The sequence below is a fragment of the Mustelus asterias genome, chromosome 8 (assembly GCF_964213995.1).
Source record: "Mustelus asterias chromosome 8, sMusAst1.hap1.1, whole genome shotgun sequence".
Classification (NCBI taxonomy): Eukaryota; Metazoa; Chordata; class Chondrichthyes; order Carcharhiniformes; family Triakidae; genus Mustelus; species Mustelus asterias.
Genome location: NC_135808.1, coordinates 50,268,000 through 50,292,329, shown reverse-complemented (window position 1 = coordinate 50,292,329; position 24,330 = coordinate 50,268,000). Strand labels below are relative to the sequence as shown.

General features: G+C 45.6%; 1 pseudogene across 1 annotated transcript; it reads right to left on the bottom strand.

Annotated features, from left to right (window-relative positions):
- Positions 1-1,339: 1,339 nt before the first annotated feature.
- On the bottom strand, positions 1,340-11,971 carry LOC144497729 (immunoglobulin kappa constant pseudogene; annotated as a pseudogene). The gene is made up of 3 exons (XR_013498565.1): positions 11,774-11,971; positions 8,920-8,965; positions 1,340-2,256 (listed from the first exon to the last, which is right to left on the bottom strand). The product of XR_013498565.1 is annotated as an immunoglobulin kappa constant pseudogene (transcript).
- Positions 11,972-24,330: the final 12,359 nt, after the last annotated feature.

Genomic DNA, 24,330 nt, shown 5'->3' with positions numbered 1-24,330 from the left:
TACAGCAGGATACAGATAGGCTGGAAAATTGGGTGGAGAATTGACAGGTAGAATTTAATCCAGCCAAATGCAAGATGATGCATTTTGGTAGATGCAATTCAGGTGGGAGCTATAAAATAAATGGCAGAACCATCAGGAGCAGAGACAAACAGAGATCTGGGAGGACAGGTCCACAGATCCTTAAAAGTGGCAGCACAGGTGGAAATCTGATGAAGAAAGCATATGACGTGCTTGCCTTCATCGCCTGGAGCATCAAGGATAAAAGTTGGCAAATTATGTTCCAGTTATAGAAAACGTTGGTTAGGTCACATTGGGAATACTGTGTTCAATTCTGGTCGCCACACTACTAGAAGAACGTGGTGGCTTTCGAGGGAGGACAGACAAGGTTTACCAGTATGTTGCCTGGTACGGAGGGCATTAGCTTTGAGGTGAGATTGAATAAACTGGGACTGTTCTCCCAGGAAAGATGGAGGTTGAGGGGGACCTGATAGAAGTTTATACAATAATGAGGGGCATAGATAAGGTGAAGAGTTGGAAGCTTTTTCCCAGGGTAGAAATGACAATTACAAGGGGCACAAGTTCAGGGTCAGGGGGGAAAGGTTCAGTAGAGATGTGCAGGGGAAGTTTTTTTACACAGAGGGTGGTAGTGGCCTGGAATGCACTGCCAAGTGAGATGGTTAAGGCTGTTACATTATCCTTTGATATTTATATTGTTCATCCAATTAGATTGATGAAGACAAGTGATGATCATTGGCTCAATGATCAATGGACACAGCTGGAAGAGTTGGGTGTGGAGAAACAAAGGGGTTTTCTCTCTGCTCAGCTGGTCTGAGAATAAACTGGCTTCTGGTAAAATGAAATTTAAGATAGATGGGATTTGGAAAGTGCGGTTGTAAGTGAATTGGGGAATAGGTTTTTGAAGGGATGGATACAGAAGGGGGTAGGGTTGGGGGTGTGGAAGGAGGATGTGGCTGGGGAGTGATACAAGGAAGTGATCAGAGATGGTCTTATCTCTGATTGAAACTATGGGAGCAGTGAGACCACGTGAGATGGTTAAGGTCAAGAGGGAGGTGGTGAATATGGGGTGGAGAATTGTGATTGTGATGGTTTAATCCCAGCAACTTTCAGTTTCTTCTCTGTTTTCAATCTTGTCACTCAAGAGATTCCAGATCAAACTGATCATTTTCAAATGAATGATCATTGGCTTTGAATCCAATCTTCTGCTGATGTGTCATTGATTGACAGGCCAAGCAGCCAATCAGGACAATCACTTGGTGAAATGCAGCCAATCAGCTGATGGGGAGGTGGGACATTTCCAAAGCACTCACCAGACAGAAACTGAATATTCTTAATGTTTATTACCTTTTACACATTGACATTGACAGAAAAAACAGCCCAGCCAGAGGAAGCTGGAGAAATTCACAGGGAGAATGGAGGTTTATTAAAACACTTGTGGAGATTTTCTCAATAACATGAGAATCCTGTCCCTTTAAACAGTGACTAAAGCTTCAATTGTAACTGCAGGGTGAGCAGGAAGGAGGTCTGGTTTACTGAAGCAGACACTTCACAGGGTCACATTATTATTGTACAGCTGACACTCTTCAGCATCTTCCAGAGGTTGTACTTGTTATCACGAGTCTGCACTGTCCCCATCAAACAGTCCCAGAACAGGAACAGAGTAAAACTCCCTCTACACAGTCCCTATCAAACAGTCCCAAGCCAGGTACAGCATGAGGTTAGATACAGAGTAAAGCTCCCTCTGCATTGCTCCAATAATGTGCTTTAACCCCTGACCCTCAGAAGTGTCTCTAACCCAGTCCCGAGAAAGAAGAGAGTTGTAATTCAATGCTGACAGTGACCTTTGCCCTCCCAGCTCACCCCTGTTCTATTCCAAGTTGTGTCTCCTCTGTGGACTGTCTCTAACACTCTAGGCACATTCTGATCTCCTGACGCTCTTGCTGAGGGGCGAGGAGAGGCTGACGTGGGTGAGGGCACAGGAGAAGCGGGCGTTGGACTCCCAGTCGGAGCCAGAGAGGGTCAGCAGGCTGCTGACGCTGTAGGTGTTGTCTGAAGCTCGCAGGTAGTTGCTGGTCTGAATCCCGTTGGAAATGGCTGCACCGTCCTTCTTCCACTTCACCTCCACCTCATCGGGATAGAAGTGATTGGCAAGGCACACCAGGGTGGCAGTGCCCTTGGTCTTGACCTCCTCCGGGGAGGGGGGCAGCAGGGTCAGCGTGGGTTGTGAATTCTCACGGGCTGAAAGAGAAGAGAAGGAATTTTAATCACTGCCATTTTCAGGGTTTTCAACTTCCCGAATATTGACTGGGATCAAATCAGTGTCAATGTTTCAACATTGCACAATTCCGAAAATCTATTCCAGGGAAATTTTTTAACCAGTACGGAACAATCCCAACAAGAGAAGGGGCAGTTTTGGGTAATTTTAGAGAACAAATCTGGGTAGCTGGAAGGTGTATGAGTGGGGGAACATTTGGGTAATAATGATCATCATAAAGTTAACGATTTCGAGTAGCTATGGAAAAGAGGAAAGATCGATCAAGGGTAAATGTTTTAACTTGGGGAAAGGCCAATTTCACTCAACTGGAATTTGGCAAAATGAACCGGAAACAGCGACTTGAAGGTAAATCAGTGTCAGAGCAGTGGGAGGATATTCGAGCTGGAGATAGAGTTCAGAACAAATATGTTCAAACAAAGCAATAGCGTGGGACATTGCAAAGAGGATAACTAAGGAATGAATAGGGCTGATTAGAGAGCAACAAGGTAACTTGTGTGTGGAGGGGGAAGGCACAGAGATGGTTCTGAACGAATAATTTACATTCGATATCACAAATGAGAGGGACAAAGCTGACATTGTACTTCAGGAGGAGAGAGATTGTGAAATAATTAATGGGATAATGATAGTGTGGGAGGAGATATTAATGTTCTTATCATCTTTGAAAGTGGAAAAATTCCCAAGCCCAGGTGAAATGTATCCCAGGATGCGAAGGGAAGCAAGGGAAGAAAAAGCAGAGACTCTGACCATTATTTCCCAATCCTCTCTGGCTACAGGTGTGGTGTGGGAGGACTGGAGGACGGATAATGCTGTACCATTGTTTAAAATTAAAAGCTGATGGGGTCCGAGGGAAAGTGACAAGTTGGATTTCAAAGTAGTTCAGTGTCTGGGGGTAAAGGTTTGATTTGAAGCTGGTTGAATCATTTTGCAATGTTACTGAAACATTTGTAAAGAAGGTTACTACAAATTCAGCACTGAAATGGTTAATAGTGAGAGTATTTAAAGACACAGTGTCCCTTTAAGAGACTGTTAACCAGTCAGGAAGCTGGAACTATTGTTCAGTCTGTCTGGGGGAAACAGGTTGAGCATCAACAAACCACAGATCACACACAGATCAGGAGAACTTTATCCCAGAACATTGCAGCAGACTTGGATCAACACAGTTCACACAGGATTCTGATTGGCTGTCAGTGTAGAAGCTTCTAGATTTCATTGCAAACCTTACCGCACAGCACTTGGCTGAGTTTAAGGGTGAGGCTAGAATTAGTCCCAGTGTCCGGGGATCAGTCAGGGTCACTGTTCCAAAAGCCCCCATGAACCCTGGAGGCTGCGAGTGTGTGGACAATGGGCAAGGATCAGGAATCCACAAGCTCGAAGACAGAAATACATTTGTATAGCATCTGCCACCACCATCTCAGGAGTGGGATTTGAAGCATCATTCCGTTTCTGTGGATTCTCTGCTGCTTTCAGTTCAATGAAGAGTGCAGGAGGACATGGCAGGAGCAACAGCAGATGTACTGAAAAATGAGGTGTTAACCTGGTGAAGCTACAACACAGGACTGTGTGTCAAACAGCAGAAGCAGCAAGTGATAGACAGAGCTAAACCATCCCACAACCAATGGATCAGATCAAAGCTCTGCAGTCCTGCCATATCCAGTGAATGGTGGTGGACAATTAAACAACTCACTGGAGGAGGAGGCAACACAAATATCCCCATCCTCAATGATGGAGGAGCCCAGCCCATCAGTACAAAAGATAAGGTTGAAGCATTCACAGTAATCTTTAGCCGGAAGTGCCGAGTAGATGATCCAGCTCGACCTCCTCCGGAAGTCCTGCAGACTAGTGCTCCAGAACATTCCATGCCCCGAGCCAAGCTGTTCCAGTGCAGGTACAACACTGGCATCAACCCGGCAATGTGGAAAATTGCCTGGTTATGAATTGTCCACATCAAACAGGACAAATCCAATCCACACAATAACCATCCCATCAGTCTAATCTTGATTATTCACAATGTTATTGCTGTTACTGCTGTTTGTGATTGATATAAATGATCTGGAAGAAGGTGTAACTGGGGTGATCAGTAAGTTTGCGGACGACACGAAAATGGCTGGACTTGCAGATAGTGAGGAACATTGTCAGAGGCTACAGAAGGATATAGATAGGCTGGAAATTTGGGCAAAGAAATGGCAGATGGAGTTCAATCCAGATAAATGCGAAGTGATGCATTTTGGTAGAACTAACGTAGGGGGGAGCTATATGATAAATGGCAGAACCATAAAGGGTGTAGATATGCAGAGGGACCTGGGTGTGCAAGTCCACAGATCCTAGAAGGTGACGTCACAGGTGGAGAAGGTAGTGAATAAGGCATATGGCATGCTTGCCTTTATAGGACGGGGCATAGAGTATAAAAGTTGGGATCTGATGTTGCAGTTGTATAGAATGTTGGTTTGGCCGCATTTGTAATACTGCGCCCAGTTCTGGTCACCACACACTACCAGAAGGACATGGAGGCTTTAGAGAGAGTGCAGAGGAGGTTTACCAGGATGTTGCCTGGTATGGAAGGGCTTAGTTATGAGGAGAGATTGGGTAAACTGGGGTTGTTCTCACTGGAAAGACGGAGGATGAGGGGTGACCTAATAGAGGTGTATAAAATTATGAAAGGCACAGATAGGGTGAACGGTGGGAAGCTTTTTCCCAGATGGTTCAAACGTGGACAAAAGAGCTGAACTCCAAAGGTGAGGTGAGAGTGACTGCCCTTGACATCAAGGCAGGATTTGACCAAGTGTGGCATCAAGGAGTCCATGCAAAACTGGAGTCAATGGGAATCAGGGGGGAAAACTCTGTGCTGGCTGGAGTTATACCCAGCACATAGGAAGATGGTTGTTGTTTGGGGTTTAACTCTACAATCTATATTAATGAGCTGGATGAAGGGAATGAGAGGATTGTCGCTAAATTTGCTGATGGTAAAATGATTAGTAGGAAAGCAAGTTGTGAGGTGAATACAGAGTCTGAAAAGGGATAGAGGTAGATTCAGTGAGTGGGAAAACATTGACTGATGGAGTATAATGTGGGAAATTGTGAGGTTGTCCACTTTGGCAAGAGGATAGAGCAGAATACTAGTAAACTGGAGAGATTCTATCGAGTGATCTGTGTGTCTTTGCATCCAGGAACAGCAAAAAATTAGGAAGGCAAATGGAATGTTGTTCTTCATTCCAATGAGGATGAGTATAGAAGTAGGGATGTCTTACTCCAGCTGTACAGCACGTTGGGAAGATCACACCTGGAATATTGTGGACACTTTTGGTCTCCATTCCCAAGTAAGGATATAGTAGCATTGGAAAGAGTTCAGAGAAGATTCACGAGGCTGATTCCACTGAGTAATGGATTGTCTTATGAGGAAAGCTTGAGCAGGTTGGGCCAATACTCATTGGAGTAGAACTTATTCCACCACCTCAGCACCATCTTCACCAGGGCAATTAGGGATGGGTAATAAATGCTGGTCTGCATAGAATCACAGAAAATAGGAGATGGAGGAGGCCACTCAGCCCTTCATGCCTGCCCCATTATTCACCATGATCATGGCTGATTATCCAATCAGTATCCAGATCCTGCTTTACCTCTAAATCCTTTGATCCCATTCACCCCAAGACCTAAATCTAACTCCTTCTTGAAAACATACAATATTTTAGCCTCAACTGCTTTCTGTGGTAGTGAATTCCACAGGTTTACGCCTCTCTGGGTGAAGGAATTTCTCCTCACCTCAGTCCTAAAAGGTTTACTCCGTATCCTCAGACTGTGACCCCTGGAACCCACCACGGAACCCACCACGGACAATCCCACCATTGGGAACATCCTTCCTGCAACTACCATGTCTAGTCCTGTTACAATTTTATAGGTTTCTATGTGATTCCCCTCATCCTTCTGAACTGCAGCAAATATGATCTTAACCAAAACAATCTCTCCTCCTACATCAGTCCATTATCCCGGGAATCAGTCTGGTAAACCTTTGCTGTGCTCCCTCCGTTGCAAAAACATCCTTCCTCAAATAAGGAGACCAAAACTGCAAACAATATTCCCAGTGTGGCCTCACCAAGGCCCTGGATAACTGCAGCGATGATGTGGCGATGCCGGCATTGGACACCCCAGTCCAACGCCGGCATCTCCATATCATGGCTACCATCGACACCGCAACTGGGGCTCCAAGTGGAGAGAATCTCCAAGGAGATCGCGCATATCGACATCTTACTATAACTGCAGCAAGACAGATACGAGGAACCATTTCCCTTCATTATAGAGGCAGCAGATTTTGAGAGTCTTGAGGGAAATCTTTTCACCCAGAGGGTGTTGGGAATCTGGAACTCACTGCCTGAAAGGGTGGTGGAGGTGGGAACCCTCACAACATTTAAGATGCATTTAGATAAATTCCAAAGCAAACAAGGCAACGGACCAAGGGCTGGAAAATGGGATTGGAATAGATAGGTGCTTGGTGGCCGGCACAGACATGGACAATAGAATCCCTAAAGTGCAGGCGGAGTCCATTTGGTCAATCGAGTCTGCATCGACTCTTACCCCATAACCCCATGTATTTACCTCACTAATCCCCCGAACCTTTTAGAGCTTTATAGGTTTCTCTGAGTTCCCCCCTCATTCTTCTGAACTCCAGTGAATATAAACTTTAACTAATTCAATCTCTCCTCATACGTCAGTCCCACTATCGCAGGAATCAGTCTGGTAAACCTGGTCTGCGCTCCATGTAGAGCAAGAACATCCTTCCTCAGATAAGGAGAACAAAACTGTGCACAATATTCCCAGTGTGGCCTCACCAAGGCCCTGTATAACTGCAGCAAGACAGAATTATGAAAACGTAGAAACATAGACACAGAAACACAGAAGATAGGAGCAGGAGGAGGCCATTTGGCCCTTTGAGCCTGCTCCACTATTCATTACGATTATGGCTGATCATCCAACTCAATAGCCTAATTCTGCCTTTTCCCCATAACTTTAGATCCCATTCACCCCAAGTGCTATATCTAGCCGCCTCCTGAATACATTCAATGTTTTGGCATCAACTGCTTCCTGTGGCAATGAATTCCACAGGCTCACCACTTTTTGGGTGAAGAAATGTCTCCTCACCTCCATCCTAAATGGTCTAGCCTGAATCCTCAGACTGCGACTGGTTCTGGACTCTCCAACATCGGGAACATCCTCCCTGTATCTATCCTGTCTCATCCCGCTAGAATTTTATAAGTCTCTATGAGATACCCCCTCATTCGTCTGAACTCCAGCGAAAACAATCCTAACCTAGTCAACCTCTCCTCATACTTTTCATTTCTAGTCAGTGCGAGAGTGTGTGCGTTTCACATGTTGATTATTTTCTCAGGTATTTAGTAACTAATAAACGTATTCAAGAAAACCTGGTTAAAATAATTCCTTCTAAAAAATTAAAAGAGCGGCGGCATGTTGACACAGTGATTAGCACTGCCGCCTCACAGCCAGGGACCTGGGTTCAATTCAGGCCTCGGGTCACTGCCTGTGTAGAGTTTGCATGTTAACCTGATGTCTGTGTAGGTTTCCTCCGAGTGCTCCAGTTTCCTCCCAAAATTCAATACAGGTTAGATGGATTGGCCATGCTAAAATGCCCCGAGTGTGTTCTTTAAGTGGATTAGCAATGGTAAATGCGCAGGGTTACAGGGATAGGGTGGGGAGCCTGGGTAAGAAGCTCTTTCAGAGAGTTGGTACAGATTCGATGGACTGAACAGCCTCCTTCTGCACTGTAGAGATTCAAAGGCGAATAAAGGATTACGTGGACTGTGTAAGGTTTCCACGGGTGAAGGGATCCATTTTAAATGAACCTTGTTGTGACCAATCGAGGGCGGGGTTGAATAAAGTCAGGGATCCAGCTGATTACTCCTCACCCAGGAGCAAAACAAAATTGGGATCGGGTTCAGGAAGTTAACAAATGAGGGACCTTGTCTGAGGATTGGTCACAACGTGTACACAGCAAGATCCCACACACAGCAATGAGAACAATCAGCATTTTCAGTGATGTTGGATCCGGGATAAATATCGGACTGAACTCGTCCCAAAGAGAAAGTAACTGAGAGTCTCCCCAAAAGCCTGGAACACTGAAGCCACTGGATTGTGGGCCCTGCTGTAGCTGTTTGTCATCAGAACTTTAGCAAGAGATAAGCAGGGAGTGGAGAGAGCAGAGTGAAAGCTGGGGGAGGTGGCACCTCGGTGTCTCACTGTGCTGGTGCTGTGATCAGTTATACCAGAGAGTGTGACAGGGAGTCCGACTTCACATCAAACTCTGCCTGTGTGTGTCACACTGAGACTGACAGGAGTCTAGAGAGTGATTTCACTCCATGCTGCAGGAATGTGAGCACAGTCTGCAAACGTCCAGATCTCCTCCACACGGTGGGTAAAAGCTGCTTACTTATATCTTGCTGCTTAAAGGGGGAAATGGAAGGAAAGAAATACAGCTGGGCTCCCTGTTCCACACAATGTTCTTCAATCAACCATTTCATTGACTGCAGCTTCCTCACCAACACCTTCAACTATTCAGCATTTGTGTTTGAGAAAGTTTCAGCATTGAAAGGGTTAATAACGGAGGATTGGGCTTTACTTACTCAGTCTGAGTTTGGTTCCTTTACCGAACGTAAGGCACACTGACAGCTTCCAGTGCAGGAGCTGTACAAAAACCTCTGCTCTCTGCCTCACTCACTCACTCACTCATCTCTTCTCTCTCACTCTTTCTCTCTCACTCTTTCTCTCTCACTCTTTCTCTCTCTCTGTTTCTCTCTCTCTGTTTCTCTCAATGTCTCAGTGTTTTGTCGGGAGAGTTGAGAATTCTAATTTGAGATGATAAATCTTTCAGCTGCTCTTCATATGTGGACATGGAGAGTAAGAGGGAAACTCGAGGCCTTCAGCGAGCGGTGGACACCACAGGGACTGGAGTGTGTAGTGGACAGTGCAAATAATTTGTCCAGTTTCCTTTCTTGTCTTTATTATATATTATATAAAACTGTGGGATGTGTCAGTACAGGAGGTGGGACTGTGTGTCCTTTATTATATATTATATAAAACTGTGGGATGTGTCAGTACAGGAGGTGGGACTGTGTGTCCATTATTATATATTATATAAAACTGTGGGATGTGTCAGTACAGGAGGTGGTGCTGTGTGTCCATTATTATATATTATATAAAACTGTGGGATGTGTCAGTACAGGAGGTGGGACTGTGTGTCCATTATTATATATTATATAAAACTGTGGGATGTGTCAGTACAGGAGGTGGGACTGTGTGTCCATTATTATATATTATATAAAACTGTGGGATGTGTCAGTACAGGAGGTGGGACTGTGTGTCCATTATTATATATTATATAAAACTGTGGGATGTGTCAGTACAGGAGGTGGGACTGTGTGTCCATTATTATATATTATATAAAACTGTGGGATGTGTCAGTACAGGAGGTGGGACTGTGTGTCCATTATTATATATTATATAAAACTGTGGGATGTGTCAGTACAGGAGGTGGGACTGTGTGTCCATTATTATATATTATATAAAACTGTGGGATGTGTCAGTACAGGAGGTGGTACAATGAGATATTGTTGGAGACACTGACTGTTCCTCTCCTTTCAGCATTTTCCCTTCAATCACAAGTCAGGAGAATTGGATTGAAATGGAGAGCAGGAAAATATTCAAGGTGGAAGGAGAGAGATTTGTACCTGCGATGCAGAATGCCTGAGGCCAGAGCAGCTGGATGGCTGAAATCATGGTGTGTGGTCGTGTCCCTGTGCCTGGTTACTGATAAACTCTCCCTTCACTGGGCTCTGCTTTATAAAGCTGCAGCCTGTCAGAGTCTCACTGCCTGTTCCTCAGTTTGTAAATGGTCTGACCCAGAGAAACCACGTCAGCACCTTTCACTTCCTCTTCTTCTCTCTCCCTCCCTCAGTCTCTGTCCCTCAGTCTCTGTCCCTCAGTCTCTGCTCCCGCTCTCTCTATTCACCCTTCTCTGTTCCCCCTCTCTCTGTTCCCCCTCTCTCGGTCTCTCTCTCTTGTTGTTCCTGTCTTATTCTCCTTCTTTGCCCTCTCCTTCACTCATTCTTTCTCTCTTATCATTCTCTCCCTCTCTCTTCCTCAGTTCAGCTCTCCTTCTCCATCACTTTCTCTCCAGCACTTCTATCCATCTGTCCACTCATCTCACTCTGCCCCAGAAGAGACACCACCCTCCTGGTATCCACTCTGTCAGTCCCCTCACAACCTGATATGTTTCAATAAGATCACCTCTCATTCTTCTAAACTCCAATGGGTTCAGGCCCAGCCTGTCCAACTTTTCTTCATAAGATAACCCCTCACCCCAGGAATGTGTCGGGTGAATCTTCTCTGAACTGCTTCGAACACAATGATATCCTTTTCCAAATAAGGAGACCAAAATGTACAGTATTCCAGATGTGGTCTCACCGAGACACTGTACAGCTGCAGTAAAACTTCCCTATTTTTATATTCCATTCTCCTTGTAATAAACACCAACATTCCATTTGTCTTCCTAATCACTTGCTGTAGCTGCAGACTAACTTGTTGTGATTCATGTCCCAGGACAGCCAGATCCCTCTGTAGCACCGAGTTGTGCAATCTCTCTCCATTTCAATAGTTTCCTGCTGTTCTATTCTTCCTGCCAAAGTGGACACCTTCACATTTACGCAGTTATATTCCAAATGTTTAGCCACTCACTTCCCTTGTTTCCATCTGTTTGCAGACTCTCTATCTCCTCTTGATAACTTACTTTCCCCAACTATCTTAGTGTCAAAAAACAAAGAAAATTACAGCACAGGAACAGGCCCTTCGACCCTCTAAGCCTGCACTGACCATGCTGCTGTCATTGGGACATCAGCTCCATTCACTCCCTTCATCCAAGTCATTGATCTGGATTGTGAATAGTTGTGGTCCCAGCACTGATTGTTCCAGAATTCCACTAATTACAGCTTCCCAACCCCAAAACAATCATTTACCCCTCTCTCTGGTCTCTGTTCGCTAACCAATCCTCTATTAATGCTAATATGTTACCCACACACCATCAGCTTGTATCTTGTGTAGCAAGATTTGATGTGGCAATTTATCAAATACCTTTTGGAATTCCCTAAATATCACATCTACAAGTTCCCTTCACCCACTTTGTGAATTCCTCAAAAGTGAACAATCACACATTTATAACATAAAGAAACTGCTCCACATCGACCATGGTGTCCATGTCCTACTGGAGCCTCCAATAGGGACCAGTAAACGTGGGCTTCCTCCCCACTGAACCCTCCAATAGGGACCAGTAAACATGGGCTTCCTCCCCACTGAACCCTCCAATAGGGACCAGTAAACATGGGCTTCCTCCCCACTGAACCCTCCAATAGGGACCAGTAAACATGGGCTTCCTCCCCACTGAACCCTCCAATAGGGACCAGTAAACATGGGCCTCCTTCCCACTGGAGCATCCAATAGGGACCAGTAAACATGGGCCTCCTTCCCACTGAACCCTCCAATAGGGACCAGTAAACATGGGCTTCCTCCCCACTGGAGCCTCCAATAGGGACCAGTAGACATGGGCCTCCTTCCCACTGGAGCCTCCAGTAGCTGAGCTTCAAACTTCACATCCTCTCCATCATGTAGGCCTCTTATTTCCATCTCTACAACATTGTCCGTCTCTACACTACATCAGCCCCATGAGCGCAGAGACTCTTATCCCTGCTTCTCACTCCTCCTAACTCTATTATTCCGATATCCTCTCCCGGCTCCCTTCATCCACACTCCATAAACCCGAACTTGTCCCAAACGCAGTGAGTCCGGACCCTGTCTCACACCAAGTGTCGTTCCAACACTACCTCTGACCTCACTGACCCATCACCCCTGACCTCACTGACATGTTACCCTTGACCTCAGTGACATAGGAATATAGAATCTTGAAGCAAGAGTAGGCCATTCGGCCCTTCAAGCCTTCTTTACCATTCATTTTGATCATGGCTGATCATCGAATTTAATATCCTGATCCGGCCCCTTCCTCTCATATCCCTTGATCCCTTTCGTCCCAAGAGCTATATCTAATTTCTTCTTGAAATCAGACAAAGTTTTGGCCTCAACCCCATTCTGTCAAAGTGAATTCCACACATTCTCCACCCTCTGGGTGAAGAAATTTCTCCTCACCTCAGTTCTAAAAGGTTTACCCTTTATCCTCAAACTTCAGTGAATATAATCCTAACTAACTTAATCTCTCCTGTTACCCCTGACCTCACTGCCCTCCAATTCCCTCCATGGCCTCACTCCTCCCTACCTCTGCAGACTCACATTCCCTCCCTCACCTTCCATCTTCTAACTCTGTTCTCCTGCCCATCGCTGCTTCCTTCATCCCACCATTGACAGCAGAGCCTTCAGACGCCCAGGCCCTACTCTCTGACCTCCCACCCTTAATCCCTCCCCCTCTCCATGTCTCTCTCCCCATCAAACTCTATCCTTTCACCCAAGTCTTCAATCTCTCCTCTTAACGTTCCTCCACCCCCACCCCCTCCCACCCCTATTCCTTACTGCAGCTCTGTGAAACATCTTGGGCTGTGTTGTACACTAAGGTGCTATATAAATTCAGGTTCTGTGTGGATTTCAGTTGGGGTGAGAATTGGACACTGGTGAAGGCTCCTGCAGTCAAATATCCTGCCGACAGGTTCCAGAGTTCAACACACAGAATGGGACATTGTGTAATGTAGAACTTTTTAATAATTTATTCATTCACGGGAAGTTGGTGTCACTGGCTACACCAGCATTTATTGCCCATCCTTAATTACCCTGAGGAGATGGTGGTGAGCTGCCTTCTTGAACCGCTGCAGTCCATGAGGTGTAGGCACAACCACAGTGCTGTTAGGGAGGCAGTTCCAGGATTTTGACCCAGCGACAGTGAAGGAATGGCACTATATTTCCAAGTCAGGATGGTGAGGGACTTGGAGGGGAATCTCCGGGTGGTTGTGTTCCCAGGGATCTGCATCTTTCCAGTTAGTAGTGGTTGTGGGTTTGGAAGGTGCTGCCTCAGGAACCTTGGTGAGTTCATGCAGGGCATCTTGTAGATGGTACACACGGTTGCCACTGTTCAATAGTGCTGGAGGAATTGAATGTTAGTGGAAGGGGAATCAATCAAGCGAGGTTGCTTTGTCCTGAATGATGTTGAGCTTCTTGAGTGTTGTTGGAGCTGCACTCATCCTGGGAAGTCCAGAGTATTCCATCACACTCCTGACTTGTGCTCTGTAGATGGTGGGCAGGCTTTGGGGAGCCATGAGGTGAGTTGCTCTCCACAGAATTCCTAACCACTGACCTGCTCTTGTAACCACAGTATTTATATGGCTTTTCCTGTTCAGCTTTTGGTCAATCATAACAACCAGGATGTTAATAGTGGGGGATTCAGCGATGGTAATGACAGTTAATGTCAAGGGGAGATGTTAAAATTCTCTCTTGTTGGAGATGGTCCTTGCCTGGCACTTGCGAGGTGTGATTGTTACTTTCCACTTGTCACCCCAAGCCTGGATATTGTCCAGATCTTGCTGCATTTGGACATAGACTGCTTCAGGATCTGAGGAGTTGTGAATGGTGCTGAACATTGTGCAGTCATCAGCGAACATCCCCACTTCTGACCTTATGATGGAGGGAAGGTCATTGATGAAGCAGCTGAAGATGGTTGGGCCGAGGACACTACCCTGAGGAGCTCCTGCAGTGATGTCCTGGGGCAATCTCAGATTGAAATCCTAGAACCACAACCATCTACCATTGTGCTGGGTGTGACTCCAACCAGTGGAGTTTTCCCCTGATTTCCATGGGTTCCAGTTTTACGAGGGCTCCTTGATGCCACACTCGGTCAAATGCTGCCTTGATGTCAAGGGCAGTCACTCTCACCTCACCTCTGGGGTTCAGCTCTTTTGTCCATGTTTGAACCAAGGCTGTAATGAGGTCAGGAGCTGAGTGACCCTGGTGGAGCCCAGACTGAGTGTCACTGAGCAGGTTATTGCTGATTACAGCTGTTAGAATGTGTCATCGACAGTTCTATCAATCTCTTTGCTGATGATGCAGAGTAGACTGATGGGGCGGGAATTGGCCAGAATAGATTTGTCCTGTTTTTTGGTATACAGATCATACCTGTACAATTTTCCACATTTCCGGATAGATGCCAGTGTTGTAGCTGTACTGGAACAGCTTGGCTGGGGACAAGGGAAGTTCTGGAGCACAAGTCTTCAGGACTATTGCTGGATTATTATCGGGACCCAGAGTCATTGCAGTATCAGCCTTATCTTTTCCACTAATGTGCTGGGTTCCGCCATCATTGAGGATGGGGATATTTGTGGAGCCTCCTCCTCCAGTGAGTTGTTGAATTGTCCACCACCATTCACGGCTGGATATGGCAGGACTACAGAGTTTAGATCTGATCCATTGGTTATGGGATGGTTTAGCTCTGTCTATCACTTGCTGCTTCTGCTGTTTGACACACAGTCCTGTGTTGTAGCTTCACCAGGTTAACACCTCATTTTTCAGTACATCTGCTGTTGCTCCTGCCATGTCCTCCTGCACTCTTCATTGAACCAGGGTTGATCCCCAGGCTGGGTGGTAATGGTAGAGTGGGGGATATGCCGGGCCATGAGGTTACAGATTGTGGTTGAGTACAATTCTGCTGCTGCTGATGGCCCACAGTGCCTCATGGATGCCCAGTTTTGAGTTGCTAGATCTGTTTGAAATCTATCCCATTTAGCACGGTGGCAGTGCCACACAACACGATGGAGGGGATCCTCAATGTGAAGATGGGATTTTATCTCCACAAGGACTGTGCGGTGGTCACTCCTACCGATACTGTCATGGACAGATGCATCTGCGGCAGGCAGGTTGGTGAGGATGAGGTCGAGTATGTTTCTCCCTCTTGTTGGTTCCCTCACCACCTGCCGCAGTCCCAGTCTAGCAGCTATGTCCTTTAGGACCCGGCCAGCTCGGTGTGTGGTGGTGCTACCGAGTAACTCTTGGTGATGGACATTGAAGTCCCCACCCAGAGTACACTCTGTGCCCGAGCCACCCTCAGTGCTTCATCCAAGTGCTGTTCAACATGGAGGAGAACTGATTCATCAGCTGAGGGGGTTACGGTATTTAGTTTCCTTGTCCATGTTTGACATGTTACTGAGAGATTACATGGAGTCTGGAATGTTGTTGAGGATTCCCAGGATAACTCCCTCCTGACTGTATCCCACTGTGCCTTCTGTGCTGGGAGATTGGAGGTAGTGGACACGGTTCACCATTTTCTCCCGACTCAGTAACAAACATCCAGCTGCTCTGAGCTCCTTCTTTCACTTCCTCTGTTGGTTACGTTTCAATCTTCCGATCTGACAGTCTTTGCAGTTATTTTTGACATTGGGGATTTGTGCTGTGGCCTGAATCTCTAACAATAACTGTCCAATCAGTGAAAAGAACAGCAGCTCAGAGCAGTCAGGACTGAGGAGCCAGGCTCACTGGGAAACACATTGGGAAGATCAAAGCCATTGGTCTTCAGCTCCCGATACAAACTCCATCCCTCCCCCTGAGCACTGTCTGCTGCTCAACCAGACTCTCTACAACATTGGCCTCATCTTTGACCCCGATCTGACCTCCCCCAAATCCTCCACATCACAAAGACCAGCCTCTTCCCCCGGGAATCGGAATGAGCTGACTACACAGGAGAGTTTTCACAAACAGTGAGAGAAGAGGCAAAGACTTGGGGATAGTAGAGACAGATGGAGGAAGCTCAGTTTGAACATTTTCAATTGGCTCCCCCGCAGCCTCAACAGCTTTTTTTCAGGGAGAAAGTTCCAGATTTCCACCAGTCTCCAAGTGACGAAGTGTTTCCTGATCTCACCCCTGAAGGGCTGGGCTGGGATTTGAAGATTCAGTGACCTTGTTCATTCCAATAACATTGGCTCAATTTCCCATCATGCCTTCATCTCTACATTTGTCCATTCTCTAGCTAATAATGAATGTTTTAACTTCAATCTCAGTCAAATCATTTCATTCACCCCATTTCAGGTGTAGTGAGAGACACAGTGCAGTAAAACAGTATTGACCGTTTCCTAGTGACAGGTGTAGTGAGTGACACAGTGCAGTAAAACAGTATTGACCGTTTCCTAGTGACAGGTGTAGTGAGAGACATAGTGCAGTAAAACAGTATTGACCGTTTCCTAGTGACAGGTGTAGTGAGAGACACGGTGCAGTAAAACAGTATTGACCGTTTCCTAGTGACAGGTGTAGTGAGTGACACAGTGCAGTAAAACAGTATTGACCGTTTCCTAGTGACAGGTGTAGTGAGTGACACAGTGCAGTAAAACAGTATTGACCGTTTCCTAGTGACAGGTGTAGTGAGTGACACGGTGCAGTAAAACAGTATTGACCGTTTCCTAGTGACAGGTGTAGTGAGTGACACAGTGCAGTAAAACAGTATCGACCGTTTCCTAGTGACAGGTGTAGTGAGAGACACAGTGCAGTAAAACAGTATTGACAGTTTCCTAGTGACAGCTGTAGTGAGTGACACAGTGCAGTAAAACAGTATTGACAGTTTCCTAGTGACAGCTGTAGTGAGTGACACAGTGCAGTAAAACAGTATTGACAGTTTCCTAGTGACAGCTGTAGTGAGTGACACAGTGCAGTAAAACAGTATCGACCGTTTCCTAGTGACAGGTGTAGTGAGAGACACGGTGCAGTAAAACAGTATTGACCGTTTCCTAGTGACAGGTGTAGTGAGTGACACAGTGCAGTAAAATGGTATTAACCGTTTCCTGGTGTCAAGTGTAGTGAGTGAGAGGGAAAAATGTAGATTGGGGACTCAAAATGTCACTCACTGAATTGTTTCAAACAATTAAAAAGGTGAAAATGAATTCATTTGCTGCAAATCGCTAAAGCTTTAATCCAGGAGAGAGAGAGAGAGAGATCGTGAGAGACACAGAGAGAGAGAGAGGGAGCGAGAGCATGAGAGAGGGCAAGTGAGTGACAGACCGAGAGGGTTCCCCTCGGGGCGTTCTTGAGCAGTGACAGGCAGGGACTGAGGAAATGGGAGCTTCGGCTGTTTAGATTGTTCCTGTCGGTGGAAGTCTCCAAGATTCCTCCCACCCCCTCCACTACTACTTGTAGCTTTGTTTTGAGTCGGAAAGTTTAATGTTGTTCATATAATTGTTATCAGAATGGAAATATACATATCTTTCTATGTGTGTGTGTTTGTGTACAATGAAGAATTTGTGTGTGTGAGCTTTCATGTGTTTCCTTCCCTAATTTCTCATTTGTGTGTGAAGTTTCAGCAATTTGAAGCTTCACAATGTGGATAATGAGTTGGATTCAAGGACAATATAATGAAACAAAGCAAAGTTTGAAGTTATGAGGTTTGAGTTGAGATTTCTGTCCAGAAAGCAGAGTTTGATTGTTCTCTAAAGATACACCAGCTTTTCTCTGTGTTGAAAATGAAGCAGCTTTGCAGCAGCCTCTTGCAGACGAACACAGAGTGAACTCTTTGCAACAACTGCTTAAACTTTCAGATTGCTGAATCCATTCCCCTGAGCAGAATGGACCTTGTGTCTTTATTTTCAGAGAACCACAAATGGAACAAGATTGCCGACAGCATTAAGACTCTGAGAATTGATCTGAAGATTTTTATTCCCACAGCATGGTCATGGTTTAGAACCAGGTGGCACAGTGGGACCTGGGTTTGATTCCCGGTTTGGGTCACTGTCTGTGTGGAGTTTGCACATTGGTTTAGAACCTTTACTTTATGTTGAAAGAAAATGATTTAACCCCTTCAGGGCCAATGGTATCTTTTGCTTGGGGACAAGAGGTCTGATATGGACACACTGATCAAGGGTCTTATATAGCTGCATCATTATCCCCGGACTCCTAAACTCAGTCCCTCGATTGATGAAGGTCAGCACACTATATGCCTTCTTAACCACCTCCTCTACCTGTGAGGCCGATTTAAGAGTCCAATGGACCCGGACCCCAAGGTCCTTCTGATCCTCTACACTGCTCAGAGTCTTACCCTTGATATTATACTCCTTCATCCCATTTGACCTGCCAAAATGGATCACTACACATTTATCCGGGTTGAAGTCCATCTGCCACTTCTCCGCCCAGTCTTGCATCCTATCTATGTCACGCTGCAGCTTCTGACATCCCTCCAAACTATCCACAACACCACCAACATGTGTTGATAAACATGTGGGATTTTCAATCTGGATACAAAGTCACACACATCAAGAAAAGGGAGTTTCAGTTTTGAAAGTGGAAATTATAATTCTTACAAAGTTTAAAGATTTGAGCTTTGGGTCCTGATCGAGTTCTCAACAGGAAATGTTTATTTTAAAAGGTTTGACAACAATTGACACAAATCCAGATGCTGAAAGCTTCTGTGCTGAAGGAAGAGTTTAAAATGTGTTTGTCTCTTCCCAAAATATAAACCCGAAAGCTTGAAGTTTGTCAGAAATGTAACTTGTATCAGAGTTAAAGCAGGCAGCTCAACAACAAAACTATTCAGATCTGGAATCATTTTAAAATGTAAACATCACCAGCAACAATCTCCAGAGTTACTTTCCAGAGAAGAGAATGTTGTTTGAGGTGTTAAGAACCGCGCTGATGTTAAATGTGAGAGGATCTCAAAGCTCAGAATGGGAACATGGAACATTGGTTCTTAGTGGTGTCGATTTTCACTCTGGTATCCTGTGAGGAAAAGTGTGTGAACCAGGGAGAAATAGTCCAGTCTTTGTGTGAACAATTAATACAGAATATTCATCCAGGTAAAAGAAAAAAAACACACAAGCTCTATAATACACGACAATATATTTAACTACACTGAGGGCTAGACACACACACTATTACATGAAGCTACCCCTTTGTTCTCAATCACCTACATTTCCTGAACACTGAGATGTCCCTTTGTTCCAAAACAACATCCAATATTATGTAACTCTGTGAGCTAAATCCAGTGAATAATTACCACACACAGGTTATGTGTCAGCGTTCGGGAAAATTGTCTTCAGTTTCGTGAAGGTGAAACCTGCTGCTTCTTTTCAGGAGACTGTTTCTGCAGCTGAGTGTGTGCTGATGTTAGCTGTGTCTGTGTCTGTCTCCCCTTTTCCCCAGTCACTGTGCTATGGATATATCATTCTTTCCCTTTGATGTTACCCACCCTGTGGAATCGGCTTTGGGCATTTCCGTGTCGATTTCCTTATCCTTCCACTTTGAAGTTATCTTTTCTAAACCCCATTGCTTTCCTCAGGTACCTCAGTAAACACTTGCTTTTCTCACTGAGATGCCAATTCACATCTCAACATCTCTTCAGACATCTCCCTGATTTATTTTCTTTTATCCCAATGTCATTTGTTTATTTTCATTTTCCCCAATTCTTAACAGAGGGGAAGGTGATAAAGACACAAAACATGTTAATGTCTGGACTTCCTCAGAGTCGTGTCCTCGGCCCAACAATCTTCAGCTGCTTCATCAATGAACTTCACTCCATCATAAGGTCAGAAGTGGGGATGTTTGCTGATGACTGCACAATGTTCAGCACCATTCGCGACTCCTCAGATACTGAAGCAGTCCATGTTCAAATGCAGTAAGACCCGGACAATATCCAGGCTTGGGCTGACAAGTGGCAAGTAACATTCACGCCACACAAATGCCAGGCAATGACCATCACCAATAAGAGACACTCTAATGCCCTTTGACATTCAATGGTGTTACCATCACTGAATCCCCCACTGTCAACATCCTTGGGGTCACCATTGACCAGAAACTCAATTGGACTCACCAGATAAACACAGTGGCTACAAGAGCAGGTCAGAGGCTAGGAATACTGCGGTGAGTAACTCATCTCCTGACTCCCCAAAGCCTATTCACCATCTACAAGTCAGGAGTGTGATGGAACACTCCCCACTTGCCTGGATGGGTGCAGCTCCAACAACAATCAAGAAGGTTGACAATCCCGGACAAAGCAGCCCACTTGATTGGCACCACATCTACAAACATTCAATCCCTCCAGCACCGACACTCGGTAGCAGCAGTGTGTACTATCTACAAGATGCACTGCAGCAATACACCAAAAATCCTGAGACAGCACCTTCCAAATCCACGACCACTTCCATCTAGAAGGACAAGGGCAGCAGATACATGGGAATACCACCACCTGCAAGTTCATCTCCAAACCACTCACTGTCCTGACTTGGAAATATATCACCGTTCCTTCACAGTTGCTGGGTTAAAATCCCGGAATTCCCTCCCTAGTGGCATTGTGGGTCAACCCACAGCCCGTGGGCTGCAGTGATTCAAGAAGGCAGCTCAGCACCACCTTCTCAAGGGCAACTAGGGATGGGCAATAACTGCTGGCCAGCCAGCAATGCCATGTCCCATGAATGAATGAAAAAAAGTCAAATCGGCCTGATTTCTATTTTTAAAATATTCTGAGTGTAGGCCTGATGCCTGCTGCTGCCACTAACTTTTACAGTTTTGTATTTTACATTTTATTTCTGCCCTGCTCTGATTTTTAATATTTGAACTCATTTTGTATTTTCTCATTTGATCCACATGGATCTTAACCCAGCTGTGATTGTGCTCGGATTCATTCAGAAGAAGAATCAGGGGTGAGCTGTTTTTCCAGATTGTGTTTTCTCTCTGGACTGGCCACACAACTGCTGTTCAGACTCAATCTTTTGTTTCTCCACTTTCTCAAGTTAGAATATTAAAATAAGTTGTTTCTTGTTTATTACAGGTACTGTTCTACTGCATTCTGTGGTGTTGCCAGCGTGGGACTGGGGTAGGCACAGTAAGTAGTCTCACAACACCAGGTTAAAATCCACCAGGTTTATTTGGTAGCACGAGCTTTCGGAGCGCTGTTCCTTCATCACCTGATGAAAGAGCGGCGCTCCGAAAGCTCGTGCTATCAAATAAACCTGTTGGACTTTAACCTGGTGTTGTGAGACTACTTACCGTGCCTACCGCATTCTGTGAGCCTTGGTCTACAGACCAAGTCGCTGAGGAATCTTATCTGGTGTGCTCACCTGAAGCATCAGAAGATGAAGTTTAATTGATGGACATAACAGCTGATTGATGACAGATGTGAAGACATCATCAAGAGCTCCGTCAACAAGCTGAATATTACAAAGTCTGCTTCACATTGAGGTCCCTGTGGGAAGAACTGAGATTTGTTTTGGGACAGACAGTGTCACAGTTTTGACAAGGCTGGAATGGAGCCAGAAATCCAGGTTAAAGAGACATTGTTTCAGAGACTGAGTGCTGCAGCCAAGGTGGAATAGTCACCCAGGGACAACAGGAGGAAGGGTTGGAAACAGAAACGTTTAAACAAAAGTTTATTTATTAATGCAACAATTAGTCTTACATTAACGCTGCAATGAAGTTACTGTGAAAATCACCTCGTCGCCACACGCTGACGCCTGTTTGGGTATACTGAGGGAGAATTTAGCATGGCCAATACTCCTAACCAGCACGTCTTGCAGACAGTGGGAGGAAACCGGAGCACCCAGAGGAAACCCACACAGACACGGGGAGAACATGCAGACTCAGCACAGACTGTGACCCAAGATGAGAATCGAACCCGGTTCCCTGGCCCTGTGAGGCATCAGTGCTAATCACTGTGCCACCGTATCGCCCCTTAAGTGACTGACTGTAGTGTTCACCCATTGAGGTTACTCAGCAACTTGGGCATGTGTGTACCCAGGGGAGGGTAACGTGTACCAATTCTGGGGGAGCTGTCATGGAACAGCGCAAATTGGGGTTATCGTTTGTGTTTAAACAAACATCCGACTGTCTTCTATTCTTCAGATATATACAGAGTGCTTTCTCCTTTCAATAAAGTTATCTTTCTTCCTTTTCATACACATTATCTTTCTTATATATTCTTTTTATCATTATTCAATAAAATGGTTGTTTTAACACAAAACTTGTTCCAGTCGCTCATTCCTGTTCCGTCCAGAGTCCGGTTCTGAACCTCAGTGAGACTCTGAAAGGAACTCTCACCGCTCCTTACATGAAAACACTTTATTGGACTGGAAAGTCCCTCCAGACAAACTGAACCAGATAAGTTGTTAACTATTGTCTGTGTAAAAGGTTCTGAGCAAATGATTCAGGGTCAGAGATGGAGTGCGGGAAAAAGGACACAACATACAAACGACTGAAGAGACCTGAATTTAATAATCTGGCCATCAGCTGTGACATTGGAACCAGACAGGGGGAGATAAGCAAAGATCCAGAGTGAGAGACCTCCCCACCTCCCACACCTCCTTTGACATGAAATGGTTAATACGGCCGAAAGAGTAAGAAAACAGTTTTTTAAACGATCGAGGCAATAGAGAAACTGACTTGAAGAGAATCGTGGCCAGAAGGAATAAAAAACAAGAAATGAGAAGGAATCTGTGTTTGAGACAATTGAAGGATCTGGAAAAATAATTTTTCCCAACAACTGACCACAAGTTGGGTTCAGGTAAAGGGAGAGCTGGACAAAGGATGGGTGGGTGTATTAGTGAGCGTATTAATCAGCTACACAAAGTAGGAACACAGGATTAACACCATGATGACAGGCAGAGCTGGGAGCCTCACTGGAAGTGAAGATACTGGGCCATTGAAAGAGAGGAGAAGAAGCTACATTGTAGAGTTGTGTAGACAGCTTCAGGAATTGAGGTCTGAGCTCACACAGCAGCAGGAGGAGCAGAATGAAATGAGGGGGAGCGACTCCCCCAGGACATGCCAGAGTGAGGGATAAGGTCATGGTTAAGGGAGCACCGGAATGCCCGGGATTTACCCTCCAATGATGGCAAGGACCAGGATGTTCCAATCGGGAGCCTGGAGGTGAGCGACAATTTGACCAGCCTCGTTCTGACCTTATTGGCTGATGGGGCTACAGGAAAGTGACCAAACTTGTGCCCCCTGGGTAAGAAAAGAGTCAGGAGGAGTGTGAGTGACAGAGCAGGAAGTGAATCCAATGACAGACATACAACTTCAGGGGGACAGTAGACCAGAGGGGTTCCAACTCATTAATATGACTGACTCACAGTCTGAAGGGAGGGGATGGGACATGTTGTCTCAGGAATTGATAGATAATGTTAGGACAGATATTGAAGATATAAGATTTAGTACGGTGCCTCCACACACACATCAGACTGTGGAGAAATTCCATATTATCAATGTACAGGAAAACTGACAGGAATTAGTAGTTACACAGCCCGTGACAGGAGCTGGGAGAAACACAATCACATTTCTGATCAGTTTATCACAGGAAGATAATGACGGAACATATCAGGGGCAGAGGGATAGAAACCTCTTGAAGGGGCTTTCAAGACAGTCCAAACCTCCCCTACACACTGCTGCATTCTCACAGGAGATTGCTTTCTACCTCATAGAACCCCTACAGTGCAGAAGGAGGCCAATCGACCCAGCTAATCTGCACCGACAACAATCCTCTCCAGCCCCTATCCCCGCAACCCCATTTATTCACCCTGCTAATCCCTCTAACCTACACATCTTGGGACACTCATGGTCAATTTAGCTTGGCCAATCAATCTAACCTTTGGAGTGTTGGAGGAAACTGGAGCACCCGGAGGAAACCCACACAGACACCGGGAGAATGTGCAAACTCCACACAGTCACACCAGGCCGGAATTGAACCCAGGTCCCTGGCGCTGTGAGGCAGCAGTGCTAACCACTGAGCCATTGTGCCTCCCGAGTCATTTATTTCACACACAAACACAGAAAATGCTGGAAAATCTCAGCAGGTCTGACAGCATCTGTGGAGAGAGAGTAGAGCCAACGTTTCAAGTCTAGAGTCTTGAGGGGGAGCGACTACCCAGGAGATGCCAGAGTGAGGGATAAGGTAATGGTTCAGCGGGAACCGGAACGCCCGGGATTTGTGTCAGATTTCAGCATGCGCAGGATTTTGCTTTTATCTTAGACATTTATTTTACTGAATCTTTATTTAACCAGGTGAGTCAGTTGAGAACCAATTCTCATTTACA